Consider the following 17,827-nt stretch of genomic DNA (forward strand, 5'->3'; position numbering starts at 1 on the left):
CGGACACGACATAATAACCATAGATAATTTTGAAGGTTTCTACAATGTAGACTACACCAAATTGGAAAAAACTAACTTCTGAAATGGAGCCAGTGTTTATAATAGTTATTTTTAGCTTCCGATTCAATAATTCATCATTATTTTCCAAAAGTAAGCGTTATTTACACTTTCGAAAGCATTTTAATTTTCAATAGGCCTTGGCTGGTCCGTCGAAAAAGCTGTCGGCGAACCGTCGACGATTTTCCGCGCATCCTCTCCAAATACTAGGAGTAGTTTGCGGAAGGTTGTCAGTCTCCCGGTACGTAATGTTTTACGTTGTCATTGGCGAAACAGACAATCATTAAAAAATTTGCATTGTGTGAATAGGAAGTGTCATACTTATGTTTATTATCCACTTAATGTTCTTCGACAAGTAGTCGATATTATTAAAGGGGCCAAATACTTTATCAACAACTGATATATCGGTGAAAAAGCAAGTTACTTTTTATTTTCGTGTTGTTGATGACAGTTTCTAAAGTCACGAATATTTTATAGTTTTTACAAAGATAATTTAAACTTCGTACCCTAGATTCGAATACTGAGAGCTTTCCCATTCACGGTTTTGTTACGAAGCGTTTACCCTCTTCCGGCACGTGACCTCAGAAAAATCGGCTCCATCGGTTGCGGTAAGGCGCCATATTTAGGCCTAGATTTGTTTTATTTAAAACAAGAGTATTTATAGAAACACGCTTAATTGTAAATCATATATTTCCAATAAAAACTTACTTTAACAAATGGTAATTCTGGTGCTTGAATATCTTCTTTCGGTAATGATGCCAATCTTGAAGACTTTTCTAAAATTTCAGGCAAATATTCCTTAAGAATGTCGATGTTAAACACGAACCCTATTAAAATGGTAAATGAAATTGAATGAACTATTAAGTTTAGTCAAATTATGCTTGAATCGCTTGTAAGATTATATTACTCACCTTTAGTAAGTCTAGGTTTTTTCTTTCGATTTGAAACTTTTTTAGTGCTATAATTATGGTCCATCATGTTTTAAAACTTCGAGTTGAACGCAAAACGCGTCAAATTACGCACTGCAACTTCCAAAAAAAAAATTAGTTTCTATCCCTAGATGGCAGTAGTGCGCCACCATTGGAGCGAATTTTTTCTGAGTTCCGGCGGGAAGTGGGTAAACGCTATCGGCAACGCGCGAGAGAGTGATTTCGAATCTAGGGTACGAAGTTTAAATTATCTTTGGTTTTTATGACACCCGTTCAACATCTGCCGAAACCCTGTTTTCTATATTAAATGATGTATTGATACGTTGCGAACTCGATATCTCTCACTGTCGCGGCCAGTGCTATGATGGAGCGAATAACGCAAGTGGTCTTCGCACTAGGGTGTTCATTGTTGCGCGCATAGCCTTGAAAAAAATCACCTTTACGTATTTATTAGGAATTGCACGGCCCCCAGAAGTCCTTTATTTACTATAAAATCCTATTTTTTCAAAAATGTCCTATAACATCCTATATTTTCAAAAATGTCCTATGACATCCTATATTTTCAAAAATGTCCTATGACATCCTATATTTAAAAAAATGTCCTATGACATCCTATATTTTCAAAAATGTCCTATGACATCCTATATTTTCAAAAATGTCCTATGACATATCCTATATTTTTAACAAAATCCCCAAAAAGTCCTATAATTTTGATATTTTGCCCATTTCAAATCCAGCCACTCAAAAATTGTCAGTTAAATTGCCTGATTTAGCTGTAGGATAAATTCAGTGTTGTAATTTTCCGGAAAAATTTCCAGAAAATTTTCCGTAAATCGGAAAAATTAAAAATTAAAAATTGAAACATAAATTACTCTTTAAGGGTTTTTATTGTTTTTAACTTTTTATCGATATAAAATGTCTAATAACAGTAAACATACTACAAAACATTAATAGTGTTACATTGTCAATCAGTTTAAACTAGTCTAGTGGTTTAGTTTTACTTTCAGATTCAAAAGATTAGGTGAAAATGCCGCTTTATTGAAATTTGCAAACATTATATTAGACTAATCATGGAATGAAAACTTTTTTTTATTTTTTTCTGAAAAATACTGAAAATTTTCCGGGAAAAAGGCCTCGGTCATAAATTCCTATACAAAATCATTCTAGTCTATACTTTTGTTATTGTTAACATTGTTAGCTACTATATTTTTGTGATAAAATGCTTAAATATTTTTAAGTGAAAATCAAAGATTTATTTCACTAAATATAGATTCGGTTTCTAAATGAAATTGCATATATAGTCCTATAAAATCCTATGGTTTAAAAAAATCCTATAAAGTCCGATATTTTTAGAAATATAATCCTATTTTTCCTATAAAATTTTTTAAGATTTGGTTGGGGCCATGAAATTGCAAAAGATCTAAGATCTTTTATCAAAGGGTCGGCTAAAAGAGTTTCAATGTTTAAGAATCTTCAAGCAAATTTTTTAACTCCGAAAGGAGTTTGCGTACTTTTTGTCAAACTAGATGGTGTGTTCGAATAGCATCTTTGAAATAATTTCTAAGAAACTATTCAATACTAATGAAATTTCTGCAAAATACATCTAAGACGGCAACTAGCCATGTTGCTTTTAAGGCTTCGGGATTTTTGTAAGCCATCAAGAAATATAACGTGTTCTTCTATTTAAAACCCATTAATAATGGAAATTTAATTTAAACTATAAAGAAGCCCGTTCAATAATTGACAATATTCAAAGAATTCTGAAACAAAGACCTGAGAGAGGCTTTGAAGAATTGTGGAGTTCAACTTGCACGGCTGCAAATAACCTAGAAATCATGCAGTTGCGTTTTTGTATTATATTTTTGAAACGTTATTAACAGAGTAACAAATTGACAGATTACCGCAAAGCGCATCAAGTGACTCGTGTGGGGTACGCTTAAGAAAAGTACCTAAGCGATATTACGATGGCAGTGCACCAGAAAACTTTACCCCAAAGGAATCCTACAGGAAGGAATAGTTTGAACAATTACTAGTTTGCAGGAGAGATTTCATCCGGATGTTATGAACCAACTAGAGTATTTTGAAAAATTCATTATAGGCGATAAAACTGTTTCTGAAGAAACCGTAATCGAATTCTTTGACAGAAATTGCTTGTTATTGCACCGAGAAATGCTCCTAGATTGCGCTGCTTCAGAGAAAATTAAGTTTTCCAGAATTGCCGATGTAATTTCGTTTTTGAATAAGCACGATTTTCTAATAACACTGATTCCAGAGCTGACGAAACTATTAAACATTTTGTTAACCATACCGATTATCTCTACCACGACGGAAAGCACATTAAGAAGGCTAAAAATCTTTTTAAGAAATATTATTGGTCAAGAAAGACTGTTAAGTTAATAAGAAACACCTATGGACTGCATTGCAAAGAGTTATTATGGATTAATCTACCTATTCGTGTATTTTATAACTCAAGAAAGACTGAACGATTTAGCTATCCTACACATGTATAAAAAATTTACAGAAAACATTGATTTCGATAGCGTTGACGAATAATTTTTTGATGAATGTGATACCAGAAAAAACATTTTCTACTATTAATAAAATTTTCGGGAACATTTTTCTATTAAAACTGTGTTAGTTAATATCACTTTTTAAATTAAATGATTTAATATTAATTTAATATTTGTTGGATCCCCCTCACTGGGAAACATTATGATCGGCGCCGCTGAAAGATAAACGATTTGAAGAAAACCAAGCTTTAGTAAAGAGATAACACTGTTGTGGTCATAAGTGTATTGTTTCGAGGCGAGCATAATGCCTTTAACGACGATTCGGGTCGTATTCATGTTGGCTACTTGGGTCATTGCCTTGCACCCTGTAAGTCTCAGCCAGATGTACGTTTGTCAAATCATTCTCGACATGTATCTTCACTTTATTTTTGTGAGATGAACCGGATAAAAACAATTTGGCAGATTGTTCGTATGTCTGACAGAAGTGACGCCAGAAATGTTTTTGAGGTAGGCAAACCAGTCATTGGACCCCTATTTGCAAGACCACAAAATGCGTTCATGTGACAATAGTGTATTAGTTGGTCTGTGTTATAGTATTATCGTTGCAATTACATGTAAGCCTAAGACGGAGTCTAGCTGTAATTTAGTCCAAATATGCTATTGCGTGAATTCTGCTTCTCTCAAAAATTAAACGAGTCAACTTAAGTGCGGCCGGAACTGAAAGTTGATTGTTAAGAAGCTCCCTACCCAAAACCAAAAGTTCTAAAGAGACCGAACCCCTGCAATGTCGATCAAAACAAAGTTAAGCGGCTAAGCCAAAACATTATAAAACTACGAAGACTAACTAAATACTAGGATATCCTTTAGACCCGCGGGAAACTCAGTGCCAAAATTATAAATAGATCCATTTTTTTACTATGTCTGCTTTAAATTTTGTAACTCTTGTTGATATTTCTAAATTAAATTGAACCAGTTATCTTTTAAACCGTGGGTTTGATTATCTTTTACGGTTGCACTCGGCTTGTTGTGTTGTAAACTTCAACAGGTTGTAAACCCAGCACGCTTCCACTGCGCTACCGACATTAAGATGATCATCTGAGGTTATTGGCATCTACTGTATCCTGACTTCTCTTATGATGGACGGCCTTCTTCGTAATGGCATTGACAAATTGTCCGGTCCTGAGAATTTATGAAGCTGGAAGAGACAAGTCAGCGATGTCTTGACAATACGAGATGTACACCACGTTGTCACGGGAGATAGGATGAAACCAGTAATAGCCACAGCCTCAGAAGAGACATATCCGACTGTCCCGAGGAAGTCACAAGTAGCGTTCAGTACCACCTTCATTGCACTATCTTACAAGGTCCAGAAGGTGTGAAAAGCTCCTGGAGTTTTTTAAACAAAAGTCGTCGAACTGGCTTCGAAAGCTTCTCGCATAAGCTTATGCGAGCCACAAAATCTCCCGATGTCGACATGGAAACCCAACTCACTCAATTACGTTCTCTGTGGACTGATATTTTGACGACTGCGAAGAGGGAGAAGAAAGTATCATCCTCATCACATGCATCTTTGAGTCCTTGCCAAATGATGAATATCGAGAATTCGGAATGCTCACATTGCCGGAGGCAAAGCAAACTGTTGCTGAGCTTGGACTTCTGATCAGCCTTGCAACACAAGACGGAGCGGCCTCTGCAGACTCATCCGGGCTAATAGCTCGTAGAGATCACAGCAGTAGCACGGAACATTCTTCAAGACAGAATCTCCGCAAATATCGTCCGAAATGCTACGGCCAGCATGTGCATTTGGAAAAGAATTGCACGTAGCTGAAGAAGCCAACGGGAAGCAACGGAAACAGCTGAAGCAGTACCAACACCTACCCGACTGACGGTGGAGGTCTCTTCACTGTAAACGGTCTAGTTTCTCGTTCATCGGCAGAGTCTCTCTTGTATTTAGATTCCGGCGCTACACAGCATGTCACGAATGATTCTTCGAAGTTCATCAGCTTCAGAAACTTATATAGTCCAGCTACGCTAAAAGTTGTAAATAAAGCGCAGATGATTGTTGATGGAAAAAGTGACACCCGCGTAGGTTTCAAAGTTGGGTAGACCATACGACGCGATATTCTGTCTTCTCACTGAAGAGTGCCATGAAGCGAAACGCCAAGCTAGGGTTTTAATCCACTGCGATGTTCTGTGGTTTGTACGAGAAGGAAGGCGTCATCTACGTCTTCCTGGGAGGGTGGAGTCTCTATTCCGTTTGGATATCAAGGTGGAACACTCGTCGGGTCCGGTTTACCTATCTGCAGATCCAAGGAATGATAAACGAGCAGACCTACAAGTATGGCATGAACGTATGGCTCATCAATACAAGCGCCACGCTGATGAAACTGGGCTACGAAGTCACCAATTTGAAAACTGAAAAGATCTGTGAGGGTTGTGTCTATGGCAAGATGACTCGTAGCAGCTTCGGCAACAGAGTTGAGAAAGCCACGAAACCGGGAGAAGGGGTCCATTCCGACATCTGGGGTCCAGCTCCGACGGCATCTATAAGCGGAAAGCGTTATTACCTCCTCTTCAAGGAAGACTACTCCGGCATCCTAGTAGCATATTTTCTGGCCAAGAAGCCTGACATTGTCGAACGCTTCAAGGATTTTCTCGCATTCTTCAAGAATCACGAGTGTACCGTCCGAGAGTTCATCACGGATAAAGGGACGGAGTATTTAAAAGACGAATTTATCGAGTTTTCCCCTGAGTTGTTCGGTTTGCCCTTTCCATAAAAACTTGTTGGCTCACGTGGCGTAAAAGGCTTACCACTACCCTCCTACGCAATCTAACCCGGCCAACTGAATTAAAGGCAATAAAAGTCACTAGAGAACTTAGGCCTCCGGTGATGCCAAGGGTATTAACCCACGGACATTCAATATGCAGGCCGAGTCACTGAATTTAAAAATTCGTCGCAAAACGTCCCACGGCAGGATTTCGAAAGCACGTGTAAAAGTCGTCTGCTTTGCTCGTTTTGCCTTATCTATTCGGAAGCAAACAAATGAAGATATATTAATTTTAGAATTCAATAATAAATTAATAAAGAAAAGGTTATTACTTGGTGAAGAAACGAATTTTAAAGTAAGGGAACGCGTGTTTAAAAAATTTAAAGAAATCTCACGAGTCTTTCTTTTTCGAAGATAAGTTTTGAGATTTTTGCACTTTTGGCAAATGGTATTGATCGTTTAGTTATCGCATGAAAAGTTTTCATTGAAACAATTTCAAATTCTTTTTCAAAATTTCAATAGTAATCCGGTCAAATGATAGTATTTACATCACAAATCAAATTTATAAACATAAAAACAGCTACGTGATCCTAGGGAATAAGTTTGTTTAAAACCTTTATCTCAATATTTTTAGCAGAAGTTACTTCAATTGTTAAGGAGATAACGATGCTATTGTTTATTTTCGAAAATTTCGGCAAATTTAATTCTCAGTCCATTTCATTATGAGAAAAAGCCCAACATTTGGGAACATGTTTGGAAAGTTCAGTAGCAATATAGTGAAATGAGCTGTTCGTTAACTTACAAGGAGACATCCCGAAGTGTAACCCATCGATTTGGTTCAAACTCGGGGGATTAGTAGACCTTCATGTAACTTGAAAAATCCTAAAGGGAATTTATTCAATGGGCAACCGTTTTGCCATGGCAACGAAAAATGTTTTTGACAACACAAAATATTAAATTTTCCCATTGAAAATAACATGGGATTTTTACCTCAAATTGATCAACACTTGATCAATTTTGATGGGTTTTTTTGTCAATATTTATTAATTTTTTCTATTTTTGGAATTTTCGAAATTTTGAAATTTGTTAAAATTTTTCACAGGGGGGTCCTAAGAATCGATCAGAATCCCATGTTATTTTCAATGGGAAAATTTCCATTTGTTGTTGTCAAAAACATTTTTCGTTGTCATGGTAAAATGGTTGCCCATTAAATAAATTCCCTTTAGGATTTTTCAAGTTACATGAAGGTCTACCATTCCCCCGAGTTTGAACAAAATCGGTGGGTTACACTTCGGGATGTCTCCTTGTTAGTCCTGTCATTCAATTCAGTTGCGTTTCATTGTTCATACACTAGTTCCATCTCAGAACCAGAATCATTGCGTATCTGATAAACATCTTCTGGTTCTTGTTTTATTGAAGGATTGTCTATAGTTGGTACATATAAATGAGGAGTAACATCATACGACACTGCGTCCTCCAACCGTCCAGTAAACTCTTCATCGGTTCTCAAAGTTGTATTGGCTTGATTTGATTCAGAAACATTTTCTAGTTTTTGTTTTACTGCAGATGCTGACGGAACATTAACATCGAGTTTCTGATCCTGAGAATGGGACTGGTGTTCTTCTAGAGTGAACCACTTCTTTTCTTCAGCCTTATAGACGGCGTAGTGCTCTTTATAAATCTGAAATTAATCTGAAATTTTGTAATATATTTCCACACTGATACATATTGTATCACCACGTACCTTATATTCATCTGTTTCCCTATAGTCCACGATATCAGGATTTGCTACTGTAGGACCTTGACCCCATTTAAAGTGTAAGGAACGAACGAAGGTATTTTTCTTCGTTTATTCCCATTCTACCGAAATCCAATTCGACCGAATCCCATTCGACCGAAAGAATTTTAAAATGTAGCCCAATTGGCGGGGTGATTTGGTATTTTATTTATAAGGTATGTACTATCGAAGATCCATGTTTAGGTTAGGTTAGGTTAGGTTAGGTTAGGTTAGGTTAGTTTAGGTTTACTATTTCAGTTTGGTTCAGTTACTTTTCTTGACTAGGTGAAGATAAAAATATAATTCATATACCCTCCTTTATTAGCTATCCGCTCCATTGCAAACGACTTCAGTAACTAAATTGAAAACATAGCAAAAGTCAATTTATATAGCAGCGTTCGGTCGAATTGGACACATAAAAGCGTTCGGTCGAATGGGACACATAAAAACCGCACGTTTCGGCGGAATTCGGTCGAATGGGACACCTCAAAAACCGCCTTCGGTCGAATGGGACTAAAGCATTTTTCTTTATGCTATTTACATCGAAAGTATCCAGTCTCCCACACCTGGCGATCCATTCTTTACATTCGTAAATGTTATTTTAGGTTTTGGAAATGGCACAAAAATAACCTGTTTACTTGCTCTTCATAAAACTCGAGTCATTTTTACAGCTCCCATAAACACATCTTTAAGTTTTTCCCATTTTCAAACGTATCTGGGATTAACTTATCTACCAAATAATGCAACATTTTCAAGACAAAAATAAAAGCTCGCCTAAATAAGACTTGGCTCCGCCATTTTGTTTACTTATATCGACTCTCCTTTTAACTGAGAAATTTGGTCTCACACGAAATCCAATGTTTTAAAGGGCGTTAGGTAAACTGACCATTTTTGTTTATTATGGAGACTCCCATCGCAAAACTGACCCTTTGGTACCATATTGACCACTCTTATCGCAATCTGACCATTTTGGACCATATTGACCACTCCCATCGCAAACTGACCATTTTTAACCATATTGACCACTCCCATCGAAAACTGACCATTTTTAACCATATTGACCACTCCCATCGAAAACTGATCATTTTTAACCATATTGACCACTCCCATCACAAACTGACCATTTTGGACCATTATGACCACTCACATCGCAAACTGACCATTTTTAACCATATTGACCACTCCCATCGCAAACTGACCATTTTGGACCATTATGACCACTCCCATCGCAAACTGACCATTTTTAACCATATTGACCACTCCCATCGCAAACTGACCATTTTAACCATATTGACCATGAAATTAGCATATAAAATCCCATAAGGAATTTCCTGCTCGACCAAGGTCAAAATTTCGAAAGGTCATAAAACTTGACCTTTTGACTCTGCTAAAAAATCCGCCCGGCTGATACCTTTCTGGGGCATGGTCTAAAGGTTACCATAACGTTTTCTCGGATCCCCGACTTATAGTCCAAGACCGTCACCTTCCCTTGTCAGTACAGCCATATTTTGGAACAAATAAGGCGATAAAAAAAACATGGACGACTCCATTCAGTGACTCGTCCTGTATATTGAATATCCGTGATTAGCCTAGCTGATTTGCCATAAAGGGCTTACCACCACCCTCCTACGCAATCTAACCCAGCCACCCGAATTAAGGCAATGAAAGTCGCTAGATGACTTGGTCCTAGGGTGGAGCCTTGGGTTTTAGCTAGCTGATCACTACGCAAGAGATCGGCCAAAATCATCGAACCTCGATGGCGCACACATTCCGGAGCAGAATGGAGTAGCAGAGATGCAAAATCGGACTATCATGGATGAATTCCAAGCCAGATCTGCCGCCGAAACTGTGGACGACATACATACTCAACCGTACTACACCGACACGCGTTGCAGGAAAGACGCCATATGAATTATAGACTGGAAAACCGAATCCGTCTCTCAAGCACCTAAAAGTGTTTGGGACTGACTGCTACCTACATATCACAAATGAAAAGAGGAATAAGTTATCCAGAAAGCATACAAGGGTTTTCTTGTTGGTTACGAAGCAGATGAAGACGCACCAATAGGTCTTCGAGAATTAAATTTAAAATAAAATATTATCGAAGACCTATTGTTACGAGTATTTCGTAAGTTTTATCATTACTATAAATTGGTTAGTGTTTAGCTTTTTTGCCCCCTTTTTATTGTGGATTTTTCTACTTTTTCGCGTAATTTAACTGCTTTATAGTCCATAGGTGGTTTTTAAAATTAATAATGGTAAAAGTATTAATATAATGAAAAAAGAGATCGAAATGCCATGAATATAAAAGATCTTTAAATAAACGGATAAAAAGAGAAACGCAACTTGAAAAATTGACAAGTTGGGCAAGCCAAAATAAACTTGTTTGATCCCGAAAAGCGATAGGCGCGCACTTTATTACGAAAGCATAGCTTACTCATCTAAAATTGCAATCACTATCTTTGTTTCGAAAGTTTTTTAGCATTTAAAAAGCTTTAAAAAGGATTTTGAAAAATCAAATTAGACATAAATGGTTTAAAGTTCACGTACATTTTTGGTATTTAAAGTCCGTGTAAGCTAGTTAGCTAAGACGATTTCCCCTTAGCTTCACCACATAACATTTTCTAAAAAATATTTGGCCAAGAGAGGGCGCTAGCTATGCGGATGAGATCGGTCTGCTTATTGGATAACGTTTTTGAGTGAAATTCAAATCCCCGCCTACATATGGGTAGATTTTCTAAGAAACACGGGGTGAAGGCATTGGTCAACGCCAAGAGCTGGGTTCGATCGCACCTCACTGAATTCGTATATGAGCTTACGGATGGTCTCGGGCTCACTTTGGTCACACCAATTATTGGCCGGGTTTCGGGCTCGAGCTCACAAATTAAATTTCCTCGCCGATGTGAGGTCTCGAGCTCAGTAGATTTAAAACCTACAAACCGTCTCGGGCTCGGACTCACTGTAGTTAGAAATATACGGGCACTCTCGGGCTCAAGCTCGCAACAATTACAATTCTACATGGGATCAGGCTCACTTACAAATAAAATGGTGGCCTCGAGCTCGTTCTCACTATGTTTTAAAACTACTAAAGGCTCAAGCTCGAGTTCGATGTTTCAAAATACTCAGACAAGCTAAAGGTCGGGATTAAACCCTTTCGACAGCTCTGGACTCTAGAGTTGCTCAAGTTGCTTCATCGCACAATTTATTTATCAAATAACCCATTCCTGGAAGACAGTCGGAGGCGAGCTCTGAGCCCGGGAATCCAGACGGTGCTAGCTTCTAACGCTTTTGTTGCCGAAATAAATTTCGAACGTGGGCTTAGGGCTAAACAATATCGCGAATTTGGAAGGAGATCGGCTCATCCTTAGATACGAAAACCGTATAAAAATCGCTCTCGGTCTCGGGCTCAATCGTAATCGGGAGTTGAGCTCGGGCTCACCTTAGTCTCCTCAGATATGAAAACTACCAAAAGCATGCCTCGAGCTCGGGCTCAAGTATTATGTTGGGCTCAAGGTTGAGCTCTTAGTACGTTAATTCTAAATACGGGCTCGGGCTCGAGCCCCAAGTAATTTGAATAATGAAATGGGTTCAAGCTCGAGCTCGAAGTAATTTGTATTTTAACAGGGGCTCAAGCTCAGGCTCACTAGTTACAATATGCCTTCCACAATACCTCAGCTCGGGCTCGGCTTTAACGTGAAAACTTATCGGTCTCGTCTCAGGCTCACAATATTTATTTAAAAATACCTGATCTTGGTCTCAAATTGAGCTCGGGCTAACAGCTTGTAGATGAGAGAGAACGTGTGTCAAAGGCTCATTGGCTAAAATGCCCGTTTCGAAGAAAAGTAAGCGTGATATATTTTAATTTTAATTATCTTTTGGAAAACAATGTCTAATTTTTGTTAACAAATACAATAGCTTCTAGGCATTGACGCTTTTAAAAGGCAATTATTGTCAAAGCACACAGACCAATTGGTACGGTATTGAAATTGGGGCAAACACATAATTTTCTCAATTAAACCGTAATACCTACCGGGAGTAGTGGCTCACTCCTGTAATCCCAGGCGTCCGGGAGGCAGAGTTCGTGGATGACCGTGTGAGGACGACCACCAATCCCCCAACGGGTGGTCGGAATACTTCCGCCACGGGTGTCCCCACCCCTGTCCCCACGTATCCCCCCGTTGGCGTGGCCGTTACACATATCTCGCCCTGATTAATCAGATGGTGTCTTCGCCGGGCTCGCGGTCTTCTCAGACTCAATCAGCCCTTTCTTCTTTGAATAAAAAAAAATAATACCTATTTAAAAGTTTCTAATACATTTCACTACAAAAAAAGGTCGCGAAAATGCCTAAAATAATATATTTTACTTAGAAAAAAATCGCCCAGCTTATAAGGAATTTGGCTTAGCCATTCAATTGCCCTACATGCGATTTAAAAAGCGATTTAATGGTCCCAGATTCAAAAGAATATCGACTCCCTTTACTGAAAGGGCACGAAAAAGAAGATTAAATTTTAATGACACTTCTCCCATGTAAGCTGTTGTCAACATATGTTATACTTTATTATGTTTATAGAATGCTATCTGAGTAAAATTTAAAATTCTGAATCTGATAATGAGGAATTGAACACTGAAGAAATTGAGGCCGATCTTGAGCCTAATCATTTAGAAAATTTAGAATACGTTGTTTTACGGATAAATTTACCGGCGACTGGATTTCATTACAAAAATATTTTTTTGCTAGCTAAAAAACATAGCGATGAGCAAGAGAGCGTTCCTTTGAACTTTTCCAATGACTTCGCGGATGCCGACGAAGTTATTGAAGAGATAGGAGCGCGTGAGTTACATGTGTATTATGCAAATTTATTTCCCTTTGGAAAAAATAATTAAAATTACCATTTGTAATATTTTCAGTTGTATGATACGGAGATGTTAAGCGATGATTTACCACAAACGTCACAAAAAATAAACTGGTTAATTATTATAGGAAACCGTTATTTATTCGTTTCTTGTAACATTATTCTAAGGGGTAAATGGGCTACTCAGCCTATGTTTTTCAAAGTATACACTGGAAATTTAGTAATAGCCAGCTGCATTCCGATTTCTCGAAATTTATATTCCAAAATTGCCAAGCTAATGCGTTGCGCGAGGTTAATATTTAAAGGCTTAACTGACATTTTAAGTTAATTAATTCTAATGAAATTGTTATCTATAAACGAATAAGGGGCATTAATCTTAACCACATTCAGTGGTGTGTGCACACTTAAGCAGTAGGGGTATTAGCTTAGCTGATTATTATTATTATTAAATATATGGACGCTTTATGAGCATTAACAAGTCTAAGCACAATGGAAAAAAGGATAACGGCCCATGTGGATCCGTTCGAAGGTTACATTCATGGCAGCTAGGAGTCACAAACACAGCACCCCAAAAGTCGTGCATTTTCTTGTGTACATTTTTAATTCGTCGGAAGGGGAAAATTCGGAAATTGTCTTCCCCCTTTCCGTAAAAAGTTCAGCGTAAAGGTTCGTCCATTAAGTGTCTATATTATACTCCTGCTCCACGGAAAAACTATAAAAGCTTCCATACTACAGGAGTTATAAATTAATGTAAGGTGAAGTATAAAGGCCAAATATTACGGCATGATGAGGAGTACAGAATAGAAGTGACAGAAAAGAGAGCCGAAAAGGCCGAAAATGGGAGGGTTAGAAAAACCCAAGTGCAAAGGAAGTAACTAGAGAAAGATAATAGAAATAAAATGAGCAGAGGAGTAGATTAACCCAAAAGCTGAAAATAAGGTACCGGCAGTGGGGGTGTTACTCAGAGAGCCTGTTGAAGTAACTTAGCAGCAACAAGAGTGAGTGAACATGATGACAAGAACCAGACGTTTATGTAAAACTGAGAATTACTTTTAATAAGACATCAAAAAAGTATAAAGAACGAAATGAACCAAATTATCGAAATATACACAGGGTTTATATACCTCTTGTTAAAAAACATACGCGTTATGGTGGGTAGAGATAAAGAATAAAACTTTGTAAAACACTAAGTGACGAAGGAGATATTGGCGGTGCGAAGTTCGAAATCGTTTTGTTTTCAACAGAGCCCCACATAGCCGGTACGTTGCTTACGTAGTTCCATCTCCCTCTAATAGAGGGGAGAATTCGGATCAATGGACTTGTGTCCAGTCCTAAAGGAAGTGCCACGAGTGGTGTTATTGGTATGACACGCTCTACAACATTTAGTTGCGGTGGTGCAATCTTTGTAACTATGGGCGTCCCCGCATGAAGTGCAAAGTTGTTCTTTAGCAGAACAATTCTTTTGAGTGTGCCCCAAGAGGCATTAGGTGACTGTTTTATACTCCTGCTCCACGGTATATAAAAATATCCATACTACAGGAGTTATAAATTAATTTAAAGAGAAATACACAGGCCAATTAAACGGCATCATGAGGAGTACAGAAAATAAATATAGGAAAGAGAGCCGAAAAGGAAGGGTCAGAAGCACCTAGGTACAAATTTGGAAACTAGAGGAAAAGATAGTTGATAAAATAAGTAAAGAATAGTGTTAGTACAAAGCAGAAGTGAGGGTACCGGTAGTGGAGGGGTTTCTTAGAGAGCTCCACATAACCGGTACGTTGCTTTCGAATTTCCATCTCCCTCTTATAGAGGGGACAATTCGGGTCTATGGACTTGTGCCCAGTCCTGAAGGAAGTACCACGGATAGTATTGTTAAGATGGCACGCCCGACAACATTTCGTGGCTGCCTTACACTGATGGTAACCGTGCTCATCACCACATAAGGTACAAAATTGGGCGGGTGCAGTACAAGTTTTTTGCGTATGCCCCAAGAGGCAAGATTTAAAGCAGCGCGGTACAAAGAAGTACTCAGTGGCGTAACTAGGAATCCCGGGGGCCCCCCGCGAAAAACAACTCGGGGCCCTTATAAATAGCACCGATTTTAATCATAAACGTTTGGGGGCCCCTAGTTCTCGGGCCCCCCCCCCCGTGCTGCGGGGTCTGCGGGGGCGCTATTTACGCCACTGGAAGTACTCTTTCAGAGGACACATGGTCCAATCGATGTGGACCTTTTTAGTTCCATTAAGGTCTTGTAAAGTGCCGGAGAGCACTCAAAGACCCAATTCTTTGTATTATTACGACCATTAAGGCAAAACTCAAGGTCTTCGTCAGCGTAAGACAAATTGTTTTGGTCAAGGATAAGGGAACTGACGTTCGCCTTTTCAATAGTCTCATCAACCCCAAAAGATTATTATATTGGGGCGTGCTAAGGTCGGGTTGCTTGTCCTGACAGTTTTAATCAATTTCTTTGATTTAGAAATGGCAGCTTGCAGTTTGGTGGGGCAGGACAAATGGAGTTGACAGCGATTCTATGTTTCCATGGAACAATTTCGGTACAAAGAGACGCTTTTAGATCTGCAATAGAAAGTTTGGCATCCGTGGCTTTCACCAGGAGCACATGATCGTTTGGAAGCAAACGAGGCTGAGGGGCCTTTGGCCTCACAGCAGGAGGAGGAGTAGTACCAGAGGGGCCCTTGGGAGGGGCCCCTTTACGTTGCGCAACAGCGGAAAAAAGAGGTTGGTTTGTCAACAATTTGTCCACAAAAGACACATTTTCTAGATTTTTTGCCGACAGGGCCACAATTTTGCATTCCTGCTCAGCAATTAAGTCGGACGTAGCATTAAACGGGGCTCGCATCTCGCGACGAAAGTCGATCGTGATGCGTCCGTCACGCTGTTCTAAAAGCAGGTCGAACGATTCCCGAAGGATCGTCAACCTTTCGAGATTGGATTTCTCCAAGGTATATGGAGGCAAATCAGCGCTAGGCGCAGTGGATATCAACTCGGAAGTTGATGGGTTAAGAGTTTCAGTATCCAATTTTGAGAAGTAAAAAGTAACATCCGCCCCGCTCCCCACCCACCATGGAGCCCAACAAGGGGATCTAGCTGATTCTAGCATAGCTAGATCAGGGACTAACAATAAAGTAGCCGGAGCCTAGTTGACCTAGTCCTAAAGGACAGCCGATTAATTGATATCGGCCAATACCAACCACCTGCCTACCCCGGATTCAGAGGCCGAAGCAGTGTATTGCCTTGGGACCGCTGGGCTTTGAGCGACCGCAACTGCATCCTTTGACTCAACCACCAGGATCCCCTCCACCCCGGCTACAGGACACCACCCACGGCCAACATAAGGTTATGTATTTGTACCCCGCCGTTCCGCTGGGCACTGCGGCAGCACACAAGACAAAGAGTCATGCCGGGACAAAAATGCACTTTGCGAAACAAACGTTCGGCCAGTGAGACAGCCATAAAGACAGGCTCACATATGGCCCTAATTCCCACCCTCGCACAGCTGAGGACTAGAGTGACTTCCTCTTCCACCGCCAACTATCCTCCCCAGTAGGATATTGAATGCCGAGTATGGAACACCCCCGAGGTTCCAGTGACCCAGCGCTCCGAGCGCAAGACCCCCAAGGACTCCAGTGACCCAGCTAAGCGGGTGTGGACCGCCCCCAAGAGCCCAGCGACTCTGAACGCCGGGTGTGGAGCCCCTCAAAGGCGGGACTAGTTTTAGACGGGCCATAGTCGAGGTCCGAAACCTCAACAGAGGGTGGTTACATTTAGTCAGGAGTCTAAGCACGGCCAATCTGGTATAGGAGACCTTAACCCAGCACAGCCCGCACGTCAAACAACTCCCTGAAGCTCCCCACCAACAAGGCGTAACCATTAGGGAATCAGTCACTTCAGTTAGGGAATCTCACCGCCGGGACGAACTGGACACAGGATAAGTCACTGAGCCAACAGCCCTTTGGGTCAACAATCCACCGTAAGCCCCCCACCGTGCAAGGTGTGACCATTAGGGGAACCAGGTCACGTTTAGTCTGGAGTTCGGGGAACACATCAGGGTCCTGGCGTTCGAAGACCCACCAGGCACCATCAGCTTAGCCCGAATCCACACAAGCCCCCTTACCACAGCAAGGAACGACCCTCAAGGGGGTGCCCCAAGACGCAGTTTGTTTAGCATTTATAGGCCCCTGTTCCACGAGCTAACGCTCATACTACAGTGGCGGAAACACAAAGACATGAAAATCCATGTCCATAGAGAGGAGTACATAAGGTGCAGGGAAAGAAGCACAAGGCTCGAAGTAGTGCGCATACAGAATAATTGGATGAACACCATAATAGTGGTGAGTGAGAAACTCTTGTTCTGAAAGTGAAAAATGAGCAGCAAGTGAAAATCACAAGTAAGGACAATCGATGATTGAATACAAAGAGTTGAGATTTAAATATGATGAAGGAGAGAAATCGGCGAGCATCTTAGTCTGAAGAATCATCAATGTTAACAGAAGGCGATGCAGGAGCGGCTGCAGGGTTCCTATGCAAGGATACAATTAACTTATAATTAGAGAATATAAATTTCATTATCCTAGAGAAGGTAGTAATGTTATTGTTCGTTAATACGACGTTGCCAGCGTCGTTAACAAGGGAGCTTCGAAAACGATCAGTAAGTGGGCAATCCATCAGAAAATGCGTGGCATCCACATTTAGAGAACCACAAATACAGGAAGGCTCAGCGCAGTGACCGAGCCCATAAAGATAGGCCGGGAATTTTCCGTGGCTCGCAATTAATTGGGAAGAAAAGTAATTAATGTCAGCAAAAAGATTGCTGACCGAAGGAATAAGGGAAAACGTGAGTCGGCCCTTATCTGAGGTAGTCCACTGTATTTGCCACGAAGAGTAGCTAGTAGTATTAAGACGACTTTTGATAAA

Source organism: Leiobunum rupestre, chromosome 5 (assembly GCF_980474605.1).
Source record: "Leiobunum rupestre chromosome 5, qqLeiRupe1.1.hap1, whole genome shotgun sequence".
NCBI lineage: Eukaryota > Metazoa > Arthropoda > Arachnida > Opiliones > Sclerosomatidae > Leiobunum > Leiobunum rupestre.